Source organism: Scatophagus argus, chromosome 4, assembly GCF_020382885.2.
Source record: "Scatophagus argus isolate fScaArg1 chromosome 4, fScaArg1.pri, whole genome shotgun sequence".
Classification (NCBI taxonomy): domain Eukaryota; kingdom Metazoa; phylum Chordata; class Actinopteri; family Scatophagidae; genus Scatophagus; species Scatophagus argus.
Window position 1 is genome coordinate 22,967,036 of NC_058496.1, and position 24,770 is coordinate 22,991,805.

At 39.1% G+C, this 24,770-nt stretch overlaps 1 protein-coding gene across 1 annotated transcript in view; it reads right to left on the bottom strand.

Annotated features, from left to right (window-relative positions):
- LOC124057514 (spermatid perinuclear RNA-binding protein-like) overlaps window positions 1–8,073 on the bottom strand; it is a 61,829-nt gene extending 53,756 nt beyond the window's left edge. The window contains exon 1 of the mRNA XM_046385862.1: window positions 7,799–8,073. The gene's annotated coding sequence lies outside the window, so the exon portion shown is untranslated. The remainder of the gene's footprint in view (window positions 1–7,798) is intronic.
- Window positions 8,074–24,770: the final 16,697 nt, after the last annotated feature.

Below are 24,770 nucleotides of genomic sequence, written 5' to 3' on the forward strand. Positions count from 1 at the left end.
AGGTTCAAATTGCAAATGTATGAATCAAATGAAATGGCATATAATGTGTTGCAATATAATATTTTATCCCTATCTCCCATAGGAACTTCAGACCTTTTTCATGGCCTACAGTATATCACGTTGTAAGGGCAAAACTGAAGTAGAACTAAAACTCTCCACTGACATCACACTAAGAGGAGAGACATTTTCTGTAAGTTTGCTGCTATAACCCAATATGATCCCACAATGTGCTCAACAGGAACAAGAAATCTGATATATCTACTTCTTTAAATAAGCAAATAATTGACAATAATTTAAATATGTGTATAAAAGAAAATTCATTGCAGGATTCTTACGATCAGGGAGTGTTGGCAGCAGACATGAAACTGAATAAAAGTCCAAATTTGAGTTGAGTCTAATGCTGAAATCCCTTTATATGCTTATCCAGACTTGTGAGACTTGTGTACAACTTCTGTCCTTCACCTGGGGGAGTTGGCTTAACGTGCCAGCACAGAAAAGGATGTGAAGACCATCCTTTCACGCAGTCAGAGCAGAAATGTCTCTGTGAATATTTCAGACCCTGTGAAACTGTTGCCAAAGAGCTCTGCTTCTCTGTGGGTCTTTTTCAGAGTGCCTCAACCAAGCAGCATTCGTCCTCCATGAGCCGAACAGCAATTTAAGATATCCGAATGAGATCTTAAGGCGAGTGACGCCGCCTGGTGCGGGAATTCACTACTGGGCTGACAACGATCAGGTGGGCTTGTTCGTCCGTACAAAGCGAAAAAAGACGCTCAGGAAAACAACTTGCAGGAGAAACACGCTGAGCGGTTAAAGAAATAAGTTTTAAAGCTCAAATTCAAAACCACATTGAGGTTAAAATTAAAATTAAAATATTCCTCTACTCATATCACAAGCAAGGATGTTTAAAATTACAGCATGTCATCATCAGGCCTGCAGCTATGAAGCAGGTGTTTTTAACTGTTACTTCCTATTCAAGTTCAGCGGTAAAGAACTTTAAGGTAACTTGCAAATAGCTTCTTGCTACTTGCCTGTTCAGTGCCTACTGATCAGAAAGCAGCGCACAAAACTCTAAACTCCAAAATTTGTCTATATAGTGTACCTTAGTGTGCAAGGTCAGCACAAACCTGAGCTGCAACTGAATGGATGCATATATCTTCATTTATTATTAAAAGTGAATATTAGGAGTGGAGAAACTGTCTTACAAATCAATAAATGTGAAATGTAAGTCAAAATAATTATCACCAAAACCGCAGTTCTTCTCAGATCTACCAGGGTTTGAGCATCTTTCAGCTCCTCTCTGTTTTGGCCTTTACAGTGTGCTTTTACCGTTTTGGTTCAGTCTCGCCGCCTCCATCAGCTGCAGGAAGTTGTTTTCAGCTCTGATAAACCCTCCGTATTCTAGCTTTGCAGCGCCAAAGAGCAAACAGACACAATTAGAGACTAACTCGACACATAGTGGACATAGTGGAGCATTTAGCAGCTAAAAGCCAAATATTTGGTGGAGAACAGAGTAGACCAAAAAGACAGCAAATATTTAACTTTCATCAGGCAGACCAAATCATAATGCTGCTCTGTATGTGCTGGTTGTGCAAATAACTAACTGCGTTTTCTAACACATTCACCATATGAACTTTAGAAAGAGATGTCTGTTGTGATGTACATTTTCTTGCACTGACCCTGAGGACAACAAAATAATTTAATGCATGTTTAAGAAAGAGTCACCATATATTTGTGAGGCCATATTAGGAGTGGACTGTGTGAAGAATTGCAGCCTTATTTGTTTCAATTAGGCCACTGTACCAGTAGCAGCAGGCATGCAAACATACATAAAAATAATAAATAAATAAATAAACAGGGGGTGGTCCAACACAAAAAAAGTGATTCTGTATACTAACTAATTCGCTAAACACCTTTTTGTCCAACCCCATTGAGTTGCTAAACATCACAAAAGATTGTTTTCAGTCAAACTAAAAAACAGTAAGCATACAGGAGGGCTTGGACATAACGGATCCCTTAATATGTCTTTAAAGGTAAATGTAAACATGTGAGCTGATGCCTATGATGGAAGTCCATGAGGGGGTTGGCAAACAAGCCCCAGCTCTGGCAGATGCAGGTAACTGGCAGCTACCGCAATTCAAACACCCAGAGTGCTGCAGGGTTTCTGTTTTCAGAGCACATCAAACGGCTCAGGAGAAGAGACATCCTCAGGGACTCCCATAAAAAAGACTGTGTCCCGGATGATGAGGTATTTATTTCAGCCAGGCAAAGTCAGAGAGATGCCTGCTTCAGATTGGATTCCTTCTCCACTGTCATCATCATGGCTCTAAAACGAAGCTACTTTCTGAGTTTTATTGCGCAGGATGAGTTGAGCTCTCCAGGCTCTTTGGTTGGGTGAAATTAGGGCGACGGATGAGTTGAAATAAGAGAAGATGGAGCTGATGGCTGCAGGAACCTCTCTCAGGTTTCACTGCTTTGCCTCAACAGATCCCTTGGGCTACTGCAGTCGAGCCAACACATGAGAAGGAAGCAGATTTTGATGCTCAGTCTTGGAAGCAGGATGAGCAAACAATATGCTGATGTAGGTATCATTAAATATTAATATTAATTCATAATTAATGTGGGTGTAATGTTACTAGGGATCATTGTGTGGCCAGTTAACTGCTGATGACATTAATCACAGAAACAGGAAGAGAGGCCGTGCACTTGAAAATATATGTACCGCATGTTGGATGGGTTGGGTACAGTGTCCAACATCCTGTATCAGAGACATTATTTTACAAAATTTAAAGATAAAAATATCAATGTGAATCATAGCTGTCCTAAGAAATGAATAATGAAGTAGCAGTCGGTCAAAGAATCTGAATGACCTATTAACCTCTACTGTTTAAACACAAGATTTCCCATCTGTGAGCCCTGCTGCTCAGTTATGTAAAACCTCCTTCCATTTCACTGTTTGTGCATTTTTAGTTGTTAAAAAAAGGATGACAGTCTAAAGCCCAAATATAATTTAATTACAATGAGATAAAACAGTAGTTTGATTACTTGATTAAGCCACAAATTATTTCAGGTCTGGCAGTAAAAGTTTGTGTTTGTCACCGTCCTGTTTCAACATTACAATGTCTACCACCACCCATCACTGTTTTTTGTACTGGATTGTATTTTATGGAGAAAATGTTTTCATTAGTTCTGTTAGCTGTGCAGCTAGAGGACTACACTTAGTGGACCGGGAAGGGTGTCTACACTGCTATCACAGGAGCTTTCGACCCCTGGGGAGGAGGTGGACACAGTGAAGAAAGTGTACCCGAAGTAGAGCCAGGTGAGTGAGCAGCAGAACTGGGCTCAGGAGACCCTACGAACATCATGACAGAGGCAAAGAGACTGAAGAGCACCTTAACGGAGGAAGCTAACAAGAGAAAAAGAGAGCAACCAGGCAAGAGGCCAGACAAGATTAAATCTGAGACTGGATTTTAGTCATTGGCCACAGCTTTGTTAAATAAAAGACGAGACAGATGCCATGCTGGAGTTCTTGTCGTTGGACTGGAGAGCTGGCTTGCTAAGTTATGTTTTGTGCTGTTGTACACGCTTAATGTTCAGCTTTAAGGTTGTCGCGATATCATTTTAAAGTTCAATACAGTACTATAAATAGTAGTTGATACATCTTTCAGTACCAAGTCTATAAAATGTAAAGCGCACAAAATAGCAACAACTTGCACACAGTGCTGGTATAGAACAAAATAATTTTTATATAATGTTAATATCTGCGCAGCATTGGGATAAAAATCTGATTGGAGATCTGTTTTTGGTGGAAACCTAAAAGCAGAAGAACGCAGGCTATTACGATAGTGGGTTAATGCCCTTGGATTGACTACATATGACTGCAATGTTTGGGTGTCCATATATATTTGGCCACATCGTGTATCATCCCTTCGTGTGGTCCAGTGACAATTTGAGGTTCCTCCATGACCGCAGATACACAATGTAATACTGATAACTGTAAAGCTGCAATGATAATGTGTTTCCTTTAACTGTGTTGGCTGCATCTTGGCAAATTATTCATCCATCCATCCATTTTCTATACCGCTTATCCCTCAGCGTCGCAGGGGAGCTGGAGCCTATCCCAGCTGACTACGGGCGAAAGGCAAATTATTCATTTGTGTCAAAAATATATCACTGAAAATATGTGGTGGGTCACTCATTAAAGAGCCTCTAACATCAAAGAATTAAATCAGTCTGGTTACCATTGAGAGTTTTACTTTCCTAAGACTTTCCAACTGTAAATATGTTTTCAGAGTCTTAAATATAGAAATTCAGAATACATGTTTTTCATCATGAAAATTGAAGTGTATCAACAGGGAATACTAAACACCCTGAGAATTCACTTAGTGGAGATAGCTCTGCTCCGAATGCACTGTGTGTTACTGCTGAGAGGGCGAATCAAAGGGACAGCATCACAGCCATCACTGCATGGACTGCAGAGCCAGAAGTGATCCACAGCATCTGCAGATCGACTTGAGCATCTGAAATTGTACAGCTTCACCAAGTTGCTCCAACGACAAACAAAGCAGAAGCACATAAACAAACAGAATTATTCTTTTAAGACTCCTGTCTAGATGACCATCGTTAATACATGACAGACAGCAGTAACAAAGCTCTCAACAGTACAAAACACAACCCACAGAGAAACACGACTAACTGTACAGAACATTCTCAGCCTTGCAGAGCACTATTTTGTTTTGCTATAACAAGAACACTCCACTGGCCAGCAAAGGCTAATGAGAATGTATTAAGTTTTGAAGATATTTTGCAAGAGGAAGTGTGAAGGATGATTACAATTCACCCTCTGAAGACAAAAAATGTCAGAAGAAAAGATACAATACAAAAGTTATTTTCGCAATTGATTAATCTCCCGGGTATTTTCAAGAATAATCATTGAATAATATGGTCTACAAATTGTCTCAAAAGGGTTTAAAAATGCTCATCAGAGCTTCTGAAAGCCCATGTGATACCTTCAAATGTCTTATTTGTGCAATCAACCAATCAAAACTCCAAAGGCTTCACAAGACTCTCACTTTAAATTTTCTTCTGTTGATTTTAAGGGGCTATCCTGCCATAATTAAAGCAATTGGAGACTGCATACAAACTGATATGTGGGTCTGATACAACAGATTAATAAATCAGAATCAGATTTAATAGGATGTGAGTGTTTCTGTGACTTCCTGTACACACTAAAGGCTGCTGCAAACTCTCTGCCTTCAGCACAGCTTTCTCTCTCTGCCCACTTGTGGCCTGAACACACTGGTCAGACCTTCAGGTCCACACTGAGGATTTACTGTTAAGAAAACATTTGTGTATTCCTTGAACACAGCACAGGACGACTATTTGAAAACAAAATGTCACACACACACTTCAGCTTCATTTACAAGAGCCGCACTGCGTCCTTGTCAACACTGTCAGCTGTAGAGGCATCTGTGAATGAACATTAGGTTCAAGTTACCGTTTCTCTTTACATTCCTCCGGCTCAGAGGAGCCACCTGCTCTGGCCAGTGCTAGTGGACTTCTACGGACCAATTTACATGATGACCCCTCAGCAAGGGCACATAGTTATGTTACGAGACAGTCTCTAGAACCATCTCACCTGTTTGCCAAGCAACCACCCCTGTCAAGCTGTAAAACTGGAGAACAGAACCACGGTGACTGCTTCATCCAGGATTTGCTTTCATTTAATTTTCATTTAACTCAAAATGGAACGTAAACACCATCAATTTAACTTAGCTCAGCGATACAGAATTTCGACATGGTGATTAGGTCATGGATTCAAATGATAATTTTCAGCTCTAGGGCTGATAAAATACCCTGGCTCTAGATCTCTAAATTACTTCCTACGTCTTTGAAATGAAGTGTTGGAACAGAAAAATGGACCCTAAAATAAGGATGAGTGTGGATGAGACTGACACAGCTGTACAAGCTGTTGGCCTCACAGAAACAGCAGCTCTTATCTGTTACAGTTATCAGGGTATGTGTCGAAAATGAAGTGGACTGCTGACTGGTTAGAGCAAAACAATCCCAAACCAACCCCACCTCACCCTCCCACAGAAAACAAGCTAAAGTGAACATGTCAGGTTGGATGACTGAAGTGAAACAGAAATTTAATTCAGACTGATTATCAGATTACCAGCATGATATCCGAGTTTCACTACAATTACTTTGTTTTTCTGTTTCTTAACTTTGAGTAATATCAGCATGTTTTCTACAATATCCTTTTTTAAATCAAACACAAAAGGACTAAGCTATCAAACTCCAAATATCGAAATACAAGCAATCACACAAGAACTTTGCCTCAGTAAAATATAGATTAAAACTGGCATTAGAAGCCAGCTCTTGGTGCCTGACAGTTTCAATATTTGTCACAGTCACATTCAGTCAGCACAGCAGGGGGAACTTGCCCCCTTGGTGCCCTAATGTATGAAAAAAAAACTGCAAATGTTCCCTTTTGGATGCTTGACCTCTCGGTTGCCCATCCAGCGGAGAAAATGTGATGTAGTGCCATATCAGGATCTATGAGAACGTAAATACATCGCAACTTTCTGCACGTTGGTGCCCTGCCACATCCAGCTGCTACCCTATATGTTTATTTACATATTTATTTCCTTTGGCCCGCCGCTGGCTAGCACCAATAAAAATATTACAAGTACTCTATAACCCTTAGGTCAAGCTACTACTGATGCAACTGAACCTCACTACTCTAGTTTATCACGTCATCCTAATTTAGTTCAGACTGTAACTGTCCATAGTAGCTGTGAAGAAATCCTTCCTTAGAATGAATGCAATGGAAGAGAGGTCACTTATGTGCAAAACTCCATTCAAAAAATGACCAATTTTAGAAAGTACCATTTGATCCAAACAACTCGGGCTGCTGAAGCCAAATTTTAGCCTCAGATGAATGTTTACAGTAACAGCGGTGATCTCTGTGTACGTATGGATTACTGAATTACGACAGATTTGCAACAACTTGAATCCTCCCTCGTCTTGACTGCTGCGATTCACTTAAGCCACACTGAAAGTGAAACGTATCTAACAAACGGTTAAAGACATCGACAGTAGTACTTTATGATGCCTTCTCGCACGCATTTCTGGCGTGTAAATGCCGTATGAAAACACAATCGAATACCATCAAACTATATGAAGTTATTTTTGGGGTACTCTCAGTGCACTCATAGCTAACTAAACTTAAATACAACCGTGAACAGGCTTGGGAGGATAAGACGGAAAAGTGCTGATTATGTTTAGTGAAAACCTGCAAGCCATAAATCATTCAGTGTACAGGTGCATCAGCACTATGTGGGCCTGCCTGTGTCTCTGAATTACTAAAAACAAACAGCTTCTGTTTTGCAATTGGTGAGAGTTTAAATTCAAGACAACAGGACCTTAATTTTGGAAACAGGTAGCTTATTCACCTGGGTCAATTTACCTGTAACAGCGGCTCTGATGCCAAGGAAAACGACGTGCTGCCTGTTAGAGGGAAAAAAACAAAGCACGTCCCTTTTAATGTTAAAAAGCCACGTTTAGGACCGTCAGGACGGTCAACGGGCGGCCGGGGGAAAACTTGCTGTTATTCTGGTCATCTCGTTAATAAGTGAAGACTTCAGTACATTCACTCGTTTAACACAAAAACAGCCCTGAAGCTGAGCTGAAGGTAGGCTAAAGTTAACCGAGCCGTGCGGGACAGCAGCACGACCGCAGCTGCCCTCATCCCTCTCTTCCTCTGCACGGAAAACTGTCACAAAAAGCGGACACTTACCTTCCGCGGCAATACGTTCACCATCGGGAGGAGGACTACAGAGGAGAAAGCTCGGCGGGCAACGTGCCCAAATCCTCCCAAACCACTTTGTAGGTGCTGTTTTTGTTTCCCGTGACAGAAATTAAGTCCAGCTCTGATGTCAGTTTGTATCCGGACAGCAGTTCACAACGTGGAGAGAAAGCCGGCGGGTACGGAAGCAGCAACTACCACGGCAGGAGCAGCAACGGTCTCCGGCCAGCCTGCAGTTAGCGCTCAGCTCAAGGGGGAGCTGAGGTTGAGGCCGCGCATGCGCACACCAATTGCAAATACGAAACGAAGATCGTCGAATAACAGGATGATCAACAGCAAAGACAATCAGGCCTAAAGGTTTTAGGGAAATGCCCTCCTAGAACTCAAATTTGGTATGTGTGACATAAAATCAAGTTTGATTGATAACTTAATGATTTAGTCAATAAAATGTTAAAAAATAAAACAAAAAGAAAAAACAAAGCTCTACAGACTACACTAATAAATAAAAATTTTACCTGTTTCATTTGACAGTCCAAAACCTAAATGAAATGATAAGCTAGATAAAGTTTACTATAGTAGAAGGTAAACAAATATTCACATTTGAGAGGCTAAAGTCAGTGAATTTTGGCATTTAAGATGAGATTTGGATTTCCTGTAGATGAAGCAGTGCAAGTGGGGGTATCTCTTTTACATTGTGCTAAAAACAGACAATAAACAAAAATTCTAACTTTAATGCAGCTGCATCAAGATATTCCAGTAAAGCAGTCTCTTCTGAGTTCAAGCTATTCATATATTTCTATTTTTACTCAGTATACAAACATTCTCTTTCAGTTGATTAAATGCCTGCAGCCAACTGAGGGCAGCAGGACAGATATGTATGCTCTGTCTGTGGCCTCTAATTTGAATATTGCTGTGCCATTGCCCTGCGTGCTGTTTACTTTTAAATTATGTGCAGCCAAATCCAGACTGCTGTGAAACAACCATTCAAACTTCTGTGGTTTTTTAAACTGGTTGGTTTAGCATCTCTAACACACAAAGACACAAAGACAGAGACATTTTATTGTAGCCTAAAAGGAAGTCACTGCACAACAAACAAACAATATGAAAACATCAGTGTGTATCTCCACAAACCAAGAACCTACCACGAAAACCACATCATCTGTTTGGAATCATGTTGTGTATGCATTATTGTGTGTTCACACATTAACAGTGTTCAAGTCAGCAGCGTTATTTTCATTCTTGGTTAAGTTGTTCTCATCATTCACTACCTTAACTACATATGCATGAGACCAGTGATAAAACTAGGCAGATAAAAACTGGATTTCTCTCATGTTGTGATTAGCTTTAGGCTGCAAAAACACATTGGTAAAGGTCAGGGAAAGTTTCAGTTTTGAAGTTAAACAATTAAAAAATCAAGTATGTCCTGTCAACAGAAAGCAATCAAACCAATCTTTCCCCTAGAGCTTTGAGCAGTCAGTGTACAGTCCTGTGAGTATCCTGGTACTTAAAGGAACATATAAATATATACATATAAATTGAATGTACTTTATACCCTATGCTCATGTCACGATCCACCTGCTGACCATTGCACTGTTTACTTCACTTACTTGCACTACTTCCACTCTTTACTACCTCACTCTTGTACTTCCTCCAGAATCAGATTTATTTTATTTCATCTTATTTAGTTTTACTTTATTCTATTTTATCTTGTTTTATTTAATTCTATTATTATATGTTGTATGTATGTATGCACCAACACAAGGACAAATTCCTAGTAATGTGAAACCTCTTCACTTACATGGCAATAAAGACAATTCTGATTCCGATTCTGATTCTTCTACTCAGCTATATTTCAATTTTTTATTCACTGTACAACATTCAGTTAACAGCTTTATTTACTAGTTAATCTTGTTTTGCGGATGAAACTACCCAGCAGTCCATAAAGTAATTTCACTGAGCTCCACCTGTACCAGCTAAAACATTTAAGTGAACATACAACCAGATGAGATGAGTAGTTCTGCTTAATGAGTACTTCTACTTCTGGTACTTTGGGTAGTTTGGTTGTAATACTTTTATACTTTCACATGAGTAATATTTGAACAGAACAACAACAGAGTGTTTCTACACTGTTGAGTACAAAACATTATTTGAAAGAATCATCAATTATCCTACCCTGCACTGAAGTGTATTATTGAAAGTAGTTCAGAGCCTTTATGCAATCTAGTGTACCTCACACTCTCTGGCTCACTGTGGAGCTCATCAGACATATTCTACTCTGATTTTCACAGTACTGTAGTAATCTGTGAAAACTGATTCAGTTTCAGTTCTTTGGTGCTCCTGTTGTGTGCTGTAATGTGAAGCTCATTTGAATACAAGAAAAGAACAGCAGGATTTGTGTGAAAATTCACAGCCAAGGTGTGAAGATTGTTGAAGTTTCATTTTCACAGTAATGCAACTATTCCATGCCTTTGTTGATTAGATTCTGCCAAATGAAAAACATCTTGTAAAAGAGAAAAGACGTTCCAAACACTCATGAAACTATAAAGTAATTCAGTGAACATTTTCACTGTCCGCTGAGACCCTTTTGACTTGAGCTCCTCTTAAAAGCTTTAATTAGAGCTTTCAACTAAATCCTATGGTCTTTCTCAGACAATGGAGTTATCTGACTTTCCTTGGCTCAAGCAATTATGACTAAACCGTCTGTAACTATGGTGAAAACGGGCAAACCTCACTTGCAGAAGAAAACCATGAGAGGGTGGTTGAAAAAAAAAATCTCTTTTTATTTTAAAAAATAAAAATTGTTTTTCAAACTTGATAGTTGCTTTTCAAGATCATTTTAAATGCAATGATTTTTCAAGATTTTAAATGCAAACTTGGACGAAAAGTTCTGAAAGTGCTCAGAAAATCACAGTATCTTTAAACACAAGATTTATGAAGTGGTGGAAGAAGAAAGACCAACTTAGGTAAAATATTAACACTTCACTGTTAAAAATGTTCTGTTACAAGTAAAAGTCCTGCATTCAGCTGACTGGTAAAAATACACAAGGATTTGCAATCAAAATATACTTAAATGTATAGTGTTTGGTATGTGTTTGCACATTAAACTGTCTTAAACAGACTAGCAGAGTGACACCTCTTAGTTTTTTTACTCCTCTCAGGTGCAAAAACAGGAAAGCTGTCTCCCAGCAGGCAGAAAGGCAATTCAGGTAACACTAAGCCTGCTGGTGAGTCACCAACGTGCAGATTAATGCACTAAGAAATGCATCACATTCAAGATCACATATTAGCCCAGTGAGCAGAACAGCGGTTTGTTCGGTTAGTTCAAGTCATGTCATGTCAAAAATTACAGTAATTGCTGCAATTTACATGCTTAGTTGGCTTTTCTTGTTAATTAAACACCCTGGTGAATAATCGCACACAGTTTTAGCTGAAAGTTGCCACTTGAGTCAGGCCTGAAGAAGATGACATGTGACAGCCAATCATTAAGGCTCCTGTGGTGCTTGAGCTGATGTGTGTATGTCTTCATTATCATCACCCTCAGTGGTGGACCACAACTGTCTGAGGACCAAGGATGGAAAACCAGAACGGCAAGAAAAGTCTTGATGCAGCTTACAACACACTGCATCGGATTGTCTTCACTGGAAGGGCACCACAAGGGGCACTTTCATACATTTTCTTTCACCTTACACCACCATGTTTTATCAACCATAGGGGTTTTTTTCACAGCGTGATCGCACACACCCATACTTTTTCTTCTTCCTGTTCTCCTTGTTTACTGTTTCTCTATTTTTCTCACATTCAAACTGAGTGCAGTCTTCGTCTTCTTTTGCACACACAATCTCACTCTTTCACACATGCACACACACACACACCACTGACGCTCTCCATCTGGTATGTGCCTAATGCCACAGACGTCAGGTTCCCCACGTCTATCTATAACGGCGAGCATCACCGTGCCCACAAGCAGCGAGGAGGACGACGCTCTCTGTCATGTTGCACCACTCTGTGGCTCTGCATGCTCAAGTAACCCTGTTTAGATGGAGAGACACACTGGCTGGGCTGTTGTTCTGCTGTATCAGCAAAGTGCTGGGTTACAGGGGTAAGTGTGTGTGTGTGTGTGTCAATTCTATGTACGTCACTGAGCAGCAGGTGGACTGGAGAGTGAGAGAGCCTCCTCTCTACAGCAGTCCTCCAGCCTGTTTCCATACAAACACACTCAAGTTTTGGTGGTTTTCACACTCAGTGCAATCCTGTGGTCATATGGGAGTTATTTAACAACACAACTACTGACTCCATTATTCAGTCAGACTTTATCTTTCTTATTAGGCATGCATGTAACTACATTTACTCAAGTACTGTGCTTTTATTTGTTGAAATGTGAGGTACTTACAGTAATTATGTTTTTTCTTTCCATGTCACTTTCTACTTGTGGTACATTTCAGAGGGAAATATTGAACTTTTTACTTCACTACATGTATCCAAGAGATTTAGTTACTAGCTACATTACAAATTAGTTGTTTTCCATATCAGACTTGGTGGTTGATGGTTCCCATCAGTGGCCCTATTCCTCTGAGTATGGACAGATTTGTCAAACACAGGACTTTCCCTTAGAGTGTAAGAAACGCAACTCCTGTACATAATGTGGCGTACTTAACACAATTTACATAATGCACATTATCTAAGGTAAGCTGTGTAAGTAACATGAGTGAACTTCTGTAGCTAACGCCTAAACTAGACATCGAAAGTTTACTATTGTTAACTTGACAGCCATGCCCCTGCAACTGAAAACTGATGCAGAAGAAGAAGAAGAGCGTTGTGGTTGAAGCTTTTAGGGCCACTGGCCAATCTGCCGTGTTTGACAAACTGGGAGTCAGAATGTGCTGTAATCTACAGTATAATAATAAACAAGTGACTATAAATAAAGATGGATGACACAAGAGCTCTCCAAAAGTGAAGCCCAAACATCCTGATCACCCCCTGGTGGCAGGTTTCAGTCTCTGGAGATAAACATGTAGATGAGAACTTCATGGCTGTATGAAACGGGTGTGGATAGAATCGGCTATGATGGCTCTGATGATTGTTCTCTCTCCGTCCTCAGTCAGTCAATATGATGCATGTCTACTGAATATTACTGCAGTATTTAGTATCACGACTTCTGTGAATTTATGATGCTGTTGTTTTTTTTTGTTTGTGTTTCCGTATTGTAAATCACATTTATATCCAAATCTGTGCCAACAGACTGCCAGTGCTGTCAGCAAAGGTTTCTCTTCTTTGTAGCTAATTAATTCAGCTATGATCTACTGATGTTAAAAAGTTGCATGTGCATTAGGCATGTACATTATCATCTGTGGTGGTGATATGCAATTTGTGTGCTTCATACCCTCACAGAAACCGTATCTGTTGTTACATATAAAACCTGCACATATACTGTCTTCTCTCATTTATGGTGATACAACGAGAATGGATTGATGAATTAACTAAGATCAGCCTGTATATCAGTGTCTTTGTGCTACTTAAAGAACAAGATCAAACCTTCAAATGAGACAGTGGGGGTCCGTGTAGTTTCACACACTCATGATAAGACACACCACGTCAGTCAGTGTCTGCGTCTGTTACAGAACATGGGCTCCACTCTGTAGGAAGGTGAGAGGCAACAGGATCGAACTGGACATACAGTAAGTCACAGGAGGGAGAGTGGATTTGCTGCCTGTCGCTCATAATTACACAGTATTTATATACTGCATGTCAGATATAATGAGAGGCCACGAAAGATCTTTGAATGGTATCTCATGTGCATGTTCACTTGAACAGGAGTGTATGAGGAGATGAATGAAGAGATGGTAAACCACAGTGATAATGAACACATGTATTTAGCATTTAGCTAAATAGAAGCATTGGACTCCTGCTGGTTTCCAGTAGTTGAAAAATACCTACAGTTTATGAATTTGAAAATATGGAAATATGAAATGAAAATGAATTTTATTACCTAGAATCAATAAGTAATAAGTGTAGGCAAGAAATTAAAAACATTTACTCATTTATAGAGGTGCACAATCAACTCTAATTAACTTACTGAAACATAAACTCTATTATCCCATCTTGGAGAATGAGAAGCAACCATACTTTGATGCATACATGTTGCTTTAGATTGTGTTGTGGGAGTTGTTTTGCTTTTAAGGGCCTGGACTATTAACAAGCTGATTGAAAGTGAGATAGTCCCATCGCTTTATGTGCCAGCCTTACTTTAAAGTGAAATATATGATATTCACTGGCACGAGTTATCGCACCAGTATGCCAGCATCTCAGATAACGCTGCAAAATAAAATCTGAACGCATACTGCTCATGTATCTCAGATCAAACTGTAAAATTAGACAGTGTTGATCAAATACAAATTAAGGTTCAGTGGCCTGGATGTTGCATGAACAGAGGTTTGTTTTTGATTATATTATTGCATCTGTTTAATAATTGTACAGCTCATTTTAACATGTGGTGACACCTACAGACTCAGATCCTTCTGCTCTGGTTTCCCTACTCAAACGGAGCACAGCCACTGACAGTCATCATCACCATGCCATATAAGCTGTGATACGGAAGCTTTAAGAACTTGGTGCCCAACCTTTCATCTTCTGAAGACATTCAGGCTTAATGCTCCCTCAGGAATAAATGGTTTTATAAAATGTTGAGCAATTTGTGACAATCAAGTAAAGCCAGCTGTATTGAAGAGCTTGAATAGCCAGTGTCTTTATTGAATACATGAGTGGGTCATTATACGGCATCAAAGCATGTCTCACAAAGTTGGCCACACACACTCTGGAAAAGAGCAACTGGGGTAATAAATGGAAAACAAACAAAAGGCCAAGTTGATGGATTTCTAATCCTGATCATTCAAATGCAAATAATCAATTAGCATTTTATCTTCATTTGATGAGCACAAAGAATCAGCGCAGATTTTACATTCATTTGCAAAGTCTAAAAATCTTATTTCTCCCCTTTAAAACCCCACAAGAATATCGATTTAGTTTTATTTGCTCCTTCATTGTTTACTCATTCTCATTGCTTGTTAATCATTACTTCCCACCTTCAGAGTTACCAGAGATGATTAGTGCAGATGCCTAATGACTAACATGGGAGTACAGGTATTACTCTGACTCTTTTTATTAGTCACTATTAACATCATGAATCTCATGTTCAGCTGCAGTAAGAACTCCTCTGCCGTATTCACACCTCCTTCAGTCTTTTTCCTATTAAATCACACACACTGAGCTTGCATGCATTTCTCTGTTGGAATGATTGTTTAACAAGACCAAAAACTCAAAAACCAAATACATGTGTGCTTGTATATTTCTGATAGTGTACAGATTAAACACACAAGATGTGCTGTATTAATTAGTGAGTTGATGAATGAGATGTTGGTGGTTGTATTCCAGGCTACCTGTTATCCCCGTTTCATGGCTTTATTGCTAAGCTAATCACCTCCTGGCTCCAACTCTACAAATGGTGCACACATGAGATTGAAACTGATCTTTTCATCTTCCTCTCGGCAAATCCATATATTTTCTTAAATGTCAGACTGTCCCCTTGAGACTTACAGTATAATGATTGAACTGGAGGGATGCTATATCTGTGTCTTTTCACATTTTGTATCCTGAACTAACAGGTACAGAAGAAGAAAAATCCTTCTTAATCCAATTTCAGCATCATGTTGGATATATTGTCAAATTCTATTAGCACACTGTAGTCTTCCTTTATATGGCATTTTGCTGATCCATTATTCAAAATATGACATGCATCATCTCTAGACTACCTTCACAAAATATGACAAAGCAAGTCATTCATTAAAAAAAACCTGGGGGCAATCTTACAAAGCCTGGTGCAAAAAGTACAAAACCTTACTGTCATTGGTTGCTTTAGATTTATCTACAGGAGAGCCCCCATTTAAGACAATCACTTTAAATTGCTGCCAGCCAGTTCCCAGTCACTAATCAGTTTCATTAAGTGTTGCATTTGTCAGTCATGGCTCATTAGACAAAATTTAGTTCCATGCCAAAAAGCTGATCAGTGCTTGATCTAACGATGATTGATAAATCATTTCAGAGATGTTTACGCAAATAACAGTTCACAACTTATCACCAAGTTTATCTAAATCACACCAGGGAATCTAATGGAGATAAAATGTTTCAGTTTTTACATGCCATCGGGATGTAGCATCACCAATTTGTTGATCTGTATCATTTATTTTGCCTGACTTGGTTGACATAAGCATCTAACCTTTCATCACAGATTCTCACAATAGAACAAAATAAAATCTTGTTTTGCATCAGCATAGACCAGCACTGACATGTGAACTCTGTTGTACCTTTTGTATCCTTGTTTCACATAAGAAAATAAATATATAAGTAAATCATGACGTTACCAGCAGCCTCCTCTGCCTTTGTTTTTCACACTTTCATTTCCAGTGCTGTGCAAATGTTCACATAATCGCTCAGTTCCTTCTTTGTCGGAGTCACCTTCAGCCTCAGTTGATAATCACTCCTTTCACCTGAGGGATACTCCTCTGTTTCTCCTCACCACAGATCTGCTCATCGCCTCCATCTGCCCTTCACCTCCACCACTGAATTACAATCAAGGGATCAGGGTGGGGGGAAAAAAACCTGCCATGCACAGCGCTGAAATAATTCAACAAGCCACTGGTTGTACGTGGATTTAGGTGCTGAGGAGATGTTGCAGCATCAGAGTAGGTGGACACATGCTGGTCTTCAGGCCTCTGACTGTGCTCCTAATGCTTCATGACTATGATTATAAGCAATTCTATGATGCTCTGTATAAACTGTTAATTTTATAGAATGAAGTTGAGGTGACATCACCAAGGGCATAGAATAGCATATGGAAGGTAAGGGCATGACCCAACCAGTATATCTTGACCTACCAGGGACCTTGTCCCCGCCAAGGTTTGAGCAAACTCGTTTCTATGATCTTTGAAGCAAAGTCATATTTCATTTAGGTTTACATTTTAATGTTGTGCTTTCCTGCTGATCTGACTCAGAAAACTATTTGTGCTCCTCCGTCCAGCAACACCTGTCCCCTGAGTGAAGATTCATACCTATATTGTAGCAAGCACCAATGTGACACCCACTGGACCAATGTGGTGTCCCACATAGACTCTAGAAATGGCTCCTACATGTACATTAATCAATACCAACTCACGGGTATGAATACAAACTGGGAGAAATAGTGCCACCATGGGTAGCTCAAACTGAATAACTGTACTTAACTTAACTGATAACTGATAAATAGTGTGTTTTTTGATGAAAGTGCAAGCAGTTTTTCTGTAGCCAGCTTTCATCCACAGTACCTGTCATCATGACCAATAGGCAGCCTCAGAAAAGAAAAAAGTAAGCAGAGAGCAGTAAGAAAAGGAGTCAAATGAAAGAAGTATACAACAATTCAATGTTTCTTGATATAAAAATCATTGGCATTCAGATCAGAAATGGTTAGAAATGTCAGGTCAAAAAACACCACAACTGATAATAGTTCTGTCTTCACATTCACTGTGTTGTGTTCACACTAATGAGAGTGAGAAGCAGAGAAAGACAGCACGAGTATGGCGACGGCGCGGAGAGCAGGTGACATTGGGATAAGTGAGAAAAGGAACAAATATAGGTGGTTGAGACTGAATAATGACAACTCGGCTGTCTAATCCTGATGTACAGACGCCTGTTGGCCTCCATACGTCTGTCAGTATTCTCTCCAGTCGCTAGTTTACTGATATTTCTTTGTTCACTGTGTTCACAGTGGAGTAAAGAGAGAAAAGGTATGAATCCTGTTACTCATATCCACAATATCTAGACGTGTCTTCAAATAACAACACCATTCAACACTATTATGACTTTTTTTTTTTTTTTTTTTTTTTTTTTTTACATTTTAGAATGGTAGGAAATGAGTTTTCAAATTTGGATTTTATATATATATATATACAGACAGACATGCCAAGAACTGTGAGTAGACAAATATGAGCTCATCGGTGTAAGATCCTTATTTTTGGTCTGAAACATCACTGATGTCATCTCACCGTATTTCTGTTTGATGGAGCTGCGAACATGTGAAGCCACTTTTATCTCCATCTCAAACTCAGGTTAACGCACCAAAACTGGAGATGATGATAACACCTTTCTATTTTGATGGAAACAGCGTCTGAACACGTTTACACTCTGACTTGGAGCAGACTGGATGTGTGGGAGTCCTGCCTATCAAAGAACAACACACTTCACGGACCCACATGTTATTTTCACACTTTAATTATCCGGTAAAGGTGGAGCATGAACACTGCTTTACAGCAATGCACTACTCCATACACACAGTTACACAGGGACATACCCAGCAGGCTTCAACCCCAACCCTCAGGATTTATTAAGGGAAGTGAAAGTTTTCTTTTCTCTGCCTCAGTGGTTTCTTTGGGAAATCCTCTTCAGCTCTGTCACATTTGTAATTTGTGAAGTAAGAACTGCAGCACAAATTACATACACACTATAAAACATAAGTAATACCTAATACTAATAATTATATCATAGTTTTTACTACAGTTTGTTGTAGGTACATGATTTCTTCCATTTGGGTGTCCCAAATGAGGGAAAAAATCTCCATATGTAATATACAGAAGAACAGTTCAAAGGCAATGCAAAGTAGCAATTGGTCCTCACTTAATCAGCAGGTGATAAATAACCTTGAATAGTAAATTATGCCCTAAACTCTGCTTTTGACAAAAACAAACTGTGTGGGGCATGAATCATTAATTACACAAGGCTTAAACTACATTTTAGTCTTGTGCAAGCAGGACTAATGTGTGGTCCAACACTACTTCAGTACACAAAAGCATACAGAGAAACAATTCTTCTACAAGAGGCGATCAATATTTTGTAAGTTCAATACATTTAAAAGTTCAGTGATTAAATTAACTTTAATTCAGCAGGTTCACGCTGTTCCACTGATAACGCTCCGAGGAACATAACATAAGAAGAATACTACCACACAGATGTAAACAATGCTGCTTTTTAAATATTTTGAAAAAAAATCAGCATTGCAGATGCTTTATAAGGAAAGAAATACATTTAACTGTACATTAAACTGAGGCATTTTGATGAGTAACCCTGAATGTTTGTTTGCAAGAAACCTCCATAGGACACCTTTAAGTTAAAATTTTGGCAGCAACGTCGCCACCATTGAGTCATATTCTCAGCATTATTTTTAACGGTTTGCAGGATTACAGTATCCAAGTAGATGTTTGAATTCTACAATTATGCACAAATTATACTTTCTGACTTTTTGAAGCTGATCTTTAGGTGTCATCATTTTCGAATTTGACTGTTATTAGAACAAAAAAAATACATTACAGTGAAGTACAGTGAATATAGTCTCATTATCATTGAGACTATATTGCTGGCATGCTAAAGAGGGTTGTGGAACACCATTTGGATCATTTGTGGTGATAAATTAAACATTTAATTAATGAATTAATTAGAAAATATATTTTAAAGGTAAACTAATGCATGAAATGAGAAATACTGAAAATTTGAAGAAACTGACATCTGAGTCTGAACCCAAGTCATCAGTTTGGAGAAATAAAATAAAATTAACCGCAAAGCAATCACTGCAAATAGAAAACAGATTTGTGCTGAAACAATTCACTGACTAGTCAAGTCACTTACCATTAATATGCTAATACTGATGTAAAGAAAGTAAGGTCATGTATCTTTGTAAAACTTGTTAATCAGCTGATGGGGAAAACATTTAGTTTTTTGATAATTCATAACAAACCAAAGTATTGGACAACATGAAATTCTGACCTTATTATTATAGTTATTTTCATGTCTAAAATAGTTTTCGTGAATATTTACTTCCTTTTTCTCACCTTAATTCAGTAAAACAAACTGGTGTTGGTTCAAGGTATCATCCCTGAAAAGCATGTGAAACAGCTCTTTATGAGATCAAGTATGACCATTGCTTTTCATGTGTTTATAGTGAGTTTGAACTGGGGAGCTGATGTGTTTTCCTCTCTTCTCTGGCAGCCTGCGGCCAACAGCCCGAGGCCGGAGGAAGAAAGACCACATCAAGTCCTGAATTAGATGGAGCCGTAAATATTTGATGAGCTGCTGTGTGTTTCCAGCGGCTTAACGGGCGTCCAAGGTCAGGAGAATCTCCAGTCTCTCTCTCTCTCTTGCACACACACATACACACATCTACGCAAACACAAACACAGGTAAAAACATGCCCGGTACACAGGCCGGTACACATGCTTACAGTACATGTGCACAGAGACACGGGGACACAAATATGCACAAACAACAACAAACAAATCATTGATTCAAAAATCGCCCATTCTTCCTTTTTCAAAAAAATGTCCTCGTTATCCACTTTTCAAAAATGTCTCAGCATTTTTCTAAAATGTCCTTCAAAAAATGTCCTTGCTTTGTCACCATATCTTAACGTGTCCTGACTTTGCAAAAGATGTCCTGACTTTCCAAACATATCTTCTGAAACAACCCCTGAATTACAAGACAGTGGGAAAACACACACACACACACACACACAGATGTTGCTTCTTCTTGTTTCATCAACTATATGAAAAATTACCTGATCTATTTATTGATACTTTGTGCTCTCATACATCTTTAAAGCATAGTCAATACCTTACTTATTTATAATTAAAAGCTGCCCAGAGAGCTCTGTAGGATCAGAGAAAATAGCAGCACACTAAACATCCTCGCCTCCGTCCCTGTGCTGCTGGCGTCAGTCCATCTGTGCTGATTTATACATGTCGCTGCCACTCATCCATCTGCTGCACGTTTGCTGAGATGTGAGATGGCTGAGGGATCGTAGGGAGAATGAAGCTCTCTCTGTTGAAAGTACTGAGAGCCGAGATCAACCTTTAAACCTTTAACTGGTCTACATCTTTGACCCAGACTGAAATATCCCAACAAATAGTGGATGGGTTGGCGTGAGAATTTGGTTCAGATATTCATATTCCCCTCAAAATGAATTCTAATGCCTTTTACGATTATCTGACTTTTTGTCTGTTTGCATCATCAGGTCAAAATGTTAATTAAGCCTTTGGTTTATGACCGAATACCTGCAAAATTACTGATGTTCCCACTGGCCTCATCTGTAGGTCTACTTTGCTTACTATTAATTAGCTAATTTTAGCATGCTAACACATCAAATATGGTAAACACTCTTGCTTCTTTGGGGTTCCCTTTCATGTACATCTTAATCTGAATCTGAAACATTTTACATGGCTAACATCAGTGTCTTAGAATTGCCGAGGTCAGCATCGTTACTCTGCTGATGTTAGCATTTAACTCAAAGCTGTGCCTAAGCAGGCTATAATGACAGATCTGCTATCATGGCTGTGAACACATGATATGCTACAAGTTGAACAGTGAACTTTGGAGGAGTTTGTTTGAAGTGTATTTTGAATTATTTTGAACTGCTAGCTATTTCTCCCTGCTTCTTGTCTTTATGCTAAGCTGGGCCGATCATCCTGACTCCAGTTCAATTCTCAGACATTAGATCAGTATCGATCTTTTCATCTGAATAGCTACAAAGTGAACAAGTGGTTGTTCACTTGTTGTTTTTCAGTCAAGTCTGAGTGTATCGTAAACCCATGGCTTTCTGGAACAAAGAAAGTTAAGTGTGTTTTCAGTATACATGGACTCTAAGATTTTTGTATGAACTGATTATGTGAACAGCTATGGGTTGATGAGGACAAAATTTCTCTCCATAAAGAAATATGAAGATATTGTATTTACAGGATTACAAAGCCTGTAGCAGGATGGTAATCATCTCTTTCTGGAAAAAAAATAAAAAAAACAAACTTATGACAAAACCTGTTTTTGATTCAGAGTGGTATATATAGAGTTGCTTTCACATTAGGCTGAATTAAATTGTAAATGAAATGAAATTGCATGAAAAAATCCAGCACCGACTCGTGTACCCTCACTTGTTTTTAGACAAGTAGAGAAACCTTCTGATGAGGTGTGAATTAGCTCAGCAGTAGAATTAAGTGCAGACAAACACAGAACAGGGGAGGGAAGACTCACACATCCTCTATAGCCTACTTCTGGGTGATAAGTCTTCTATTTTGGGCGGTCGCGAAGACAGGTAGCATCACCAGGGAATTACCTGAAAGCCGCAGAGTGGTGATAAATCACAGCCATGGAGATGTGTTCAGCAAAGGAAGCACGGAAGTAGAGGGGATGAAATTAGCAACAGAATGTGTCTCTTCCAGGCTCCAGAAGGTAAAAACAAAAAAGGCATATAATTCAGCTCTCGAGGAAAGCAAAAAAATGGGCACAGATCACAGCTGAGATGAAAATAGTGACAAACTGTCCACAGCGCAGGATGGTTACCCATCCTCTCCCCACGTGGTCTTCAAAAACATGGCCCGCACTGCAGCTTTTGTTAACAGTAAACAGTCCTGGTTGTTTGGCTGGAAAAAATACCATGACACTCAGCAGTCAGAAGCAAATATCTGAGACTGAGACAGTGTAAATGCAGGTTCATCAATATTTCAGCACGTAAAATAACAAAAAGGAGGCCAGTGGCTTTAAGTTGACATTTCTGTGTCATTATTCAGAATGAGATCTCTACTGTTCATTAATGCTTCTGGGTGAACGTGTAACAAGGCTGAAAGACGCTGCGCCGTTTTTCAGCTACAAGGAACACCAGTTTACTCACACTGAAATAAATATCCAGCATGCACCGTTTTTAAAAAGCACAACTTAAGAACAGAACAATGAGACAGAACATAATCAGTGCAGTATCAAAAGCATGGATTAATCTGCAGCTCTGCTGGGACTCAAACCCATTTCTGTGCATTTCCATCCACTGTGTGAATATCAAGAGTTGCTTCACTGAGTTAAGAAGTGGATGGAGATGATTCTTCAGTCAGGAGTCTCTGTACCATTGCAGGAGAAGACAACGCAGCACAGTTAAAAGTGCTCCAATTAAACCTCAAATAGTGGGAATCATGACAGATATGTGACACTTCTCTTTGTTTGATGTACAAAGAGAAAAGTAATCACTCATCGCTTCACAAACATCTGATCTGATCCTGAGTTTCATTCAGAATCACTTCAGCCAACTGCCACAGGAAAGTGACAATGTGTGTTTAATTAATGTGCAGGGATTTAGCATTTATTCACTTGAGTGTAGGGGGGGGGGGGGCATCATAAATTAACAAGTTTACAGCTCAGTGGGCCAGATGGCGCTGGTAGTTGCGGGACACATTTTAATTTGATCAACCAAATGTCCTCATATTCTTCATGTTTATTTGTGGTAAAAGAGACCTTGACAACATCATGTCAGACATGACTTTCCTTTACTGGAAGACAATTCCAACTGCCATCGATCACAAAATACTTTCAAAGAGGCCTCCTAGGTCTAGGGAGACTCTGCAGTGGCTTCCCTTCTGAACAGATTTTCAAACCTGAAACAGTGATGTCCTCTTCGATGACTTCAGCTCTCCAGCGCAGAGTATTCACTTCACGGTCCTTTGTAGATTCACTGATACGTTACATTTGAGAGCATTTTCATTGATTTAGATTCTGATTATAGGCTGTGGTTCTTTAAACTGATTGTTTTTCTTGACTCAATCAGCGTTTAGTGTGAGCTTTATGCCTGGAGTGACTAAGTGTAAAGGTTGGGTTTGGTCTGCACCACAAGGAACAACAAGTGAACTGACCCGACCCTGAGCTGCTGGTCCAGGATCAGGTACCAATCATGTACCAGCAGAGAGAACAGTAATTTTGTCCTTCAGAAAACCTAAATGACTCAAAATGACCCCATAGGCATTTTTTAGTATAAATGAGATTCGATGAGTCAGTAGCAAATTAAATGACATTTTAAAACACATTTTCTTCTGCAGAGACTAATCTCGTCTAGCAAAACATCTGACAAGAGAAAAAACTGTTCTTGGTTCAATACATCTGCTTTCAGATAGTAATGGAGGCAAGGGGGCCACACAGCATTTTCACTGTGATTTCATAAAAGACAGGATGTGTGTTTTAGCCCCGCTCCGTAAATCCCGTATCTAAAAATCCAACTCCAAAGTTACATGCTCTGCCTGTACATGCTGTTATTCCTCTGCTATTAACTATCAGAATATATTTAAAGTATAGATTTATTTTTCATTACTCAACAATTTATGTCTGGTCATAGTTTTCCATAGTTCCATAGTTTTTCTTTCAAAGAATTTTCAATCTTTTCACTTAATTCAACTTGTGAAAAGCCACTTAAGTTACGGTGAGATTCATACAGCACAGACTTTATTGATCTTGGATGGAACTGAACTTAAAGTGTAACAATAAGAATATTCATTGAACTTTTCAAAGAAACAATAAAATTCTTCCAGGGGCAAGGAATTTTCTTTACAAGGAGCATTTTAAAAGTTTACATAGATTAAACCCTGCTAACTGTCTGATTGTTAAGCTTGGAGTTCCCTCGTACCTGTTGTAAACCTTGTATGAAAAATATTTGTCACCTATTTTTAATGCAGGGCTTTGTCTTGTAGTGGAGCATTTTCACAGTGTGGTATTAGTACTTTTATTTGAGAAAATTTTCTGAATAAGTCTTCCACCACTGGAAATAAATGTCATGTTCATTGATCTTTGATCCTCTATGACACTCTGAATAAAGGATAAAAAGTTTGAGACTTTTCAAAGAGCATCAAACCCATTACATGCCTTTGGCAAAAACAAGGTTTTTAAACTTTTCAAACTTTACTTTAATACATCATCAGTACATGACTACTTTTTTCTGCTTATATTAGTTCCTGATACATAACAAATACTTGGAGCTTTCACCACTGACACCCTCTCTCTGCTCCCTAAGGACTTCTGCTGCCACCTAGTGTCCAAAAAAAGAGCAGCAGCCAAGATACAGTCAGCACACAATCAGCAAGGGATTCAG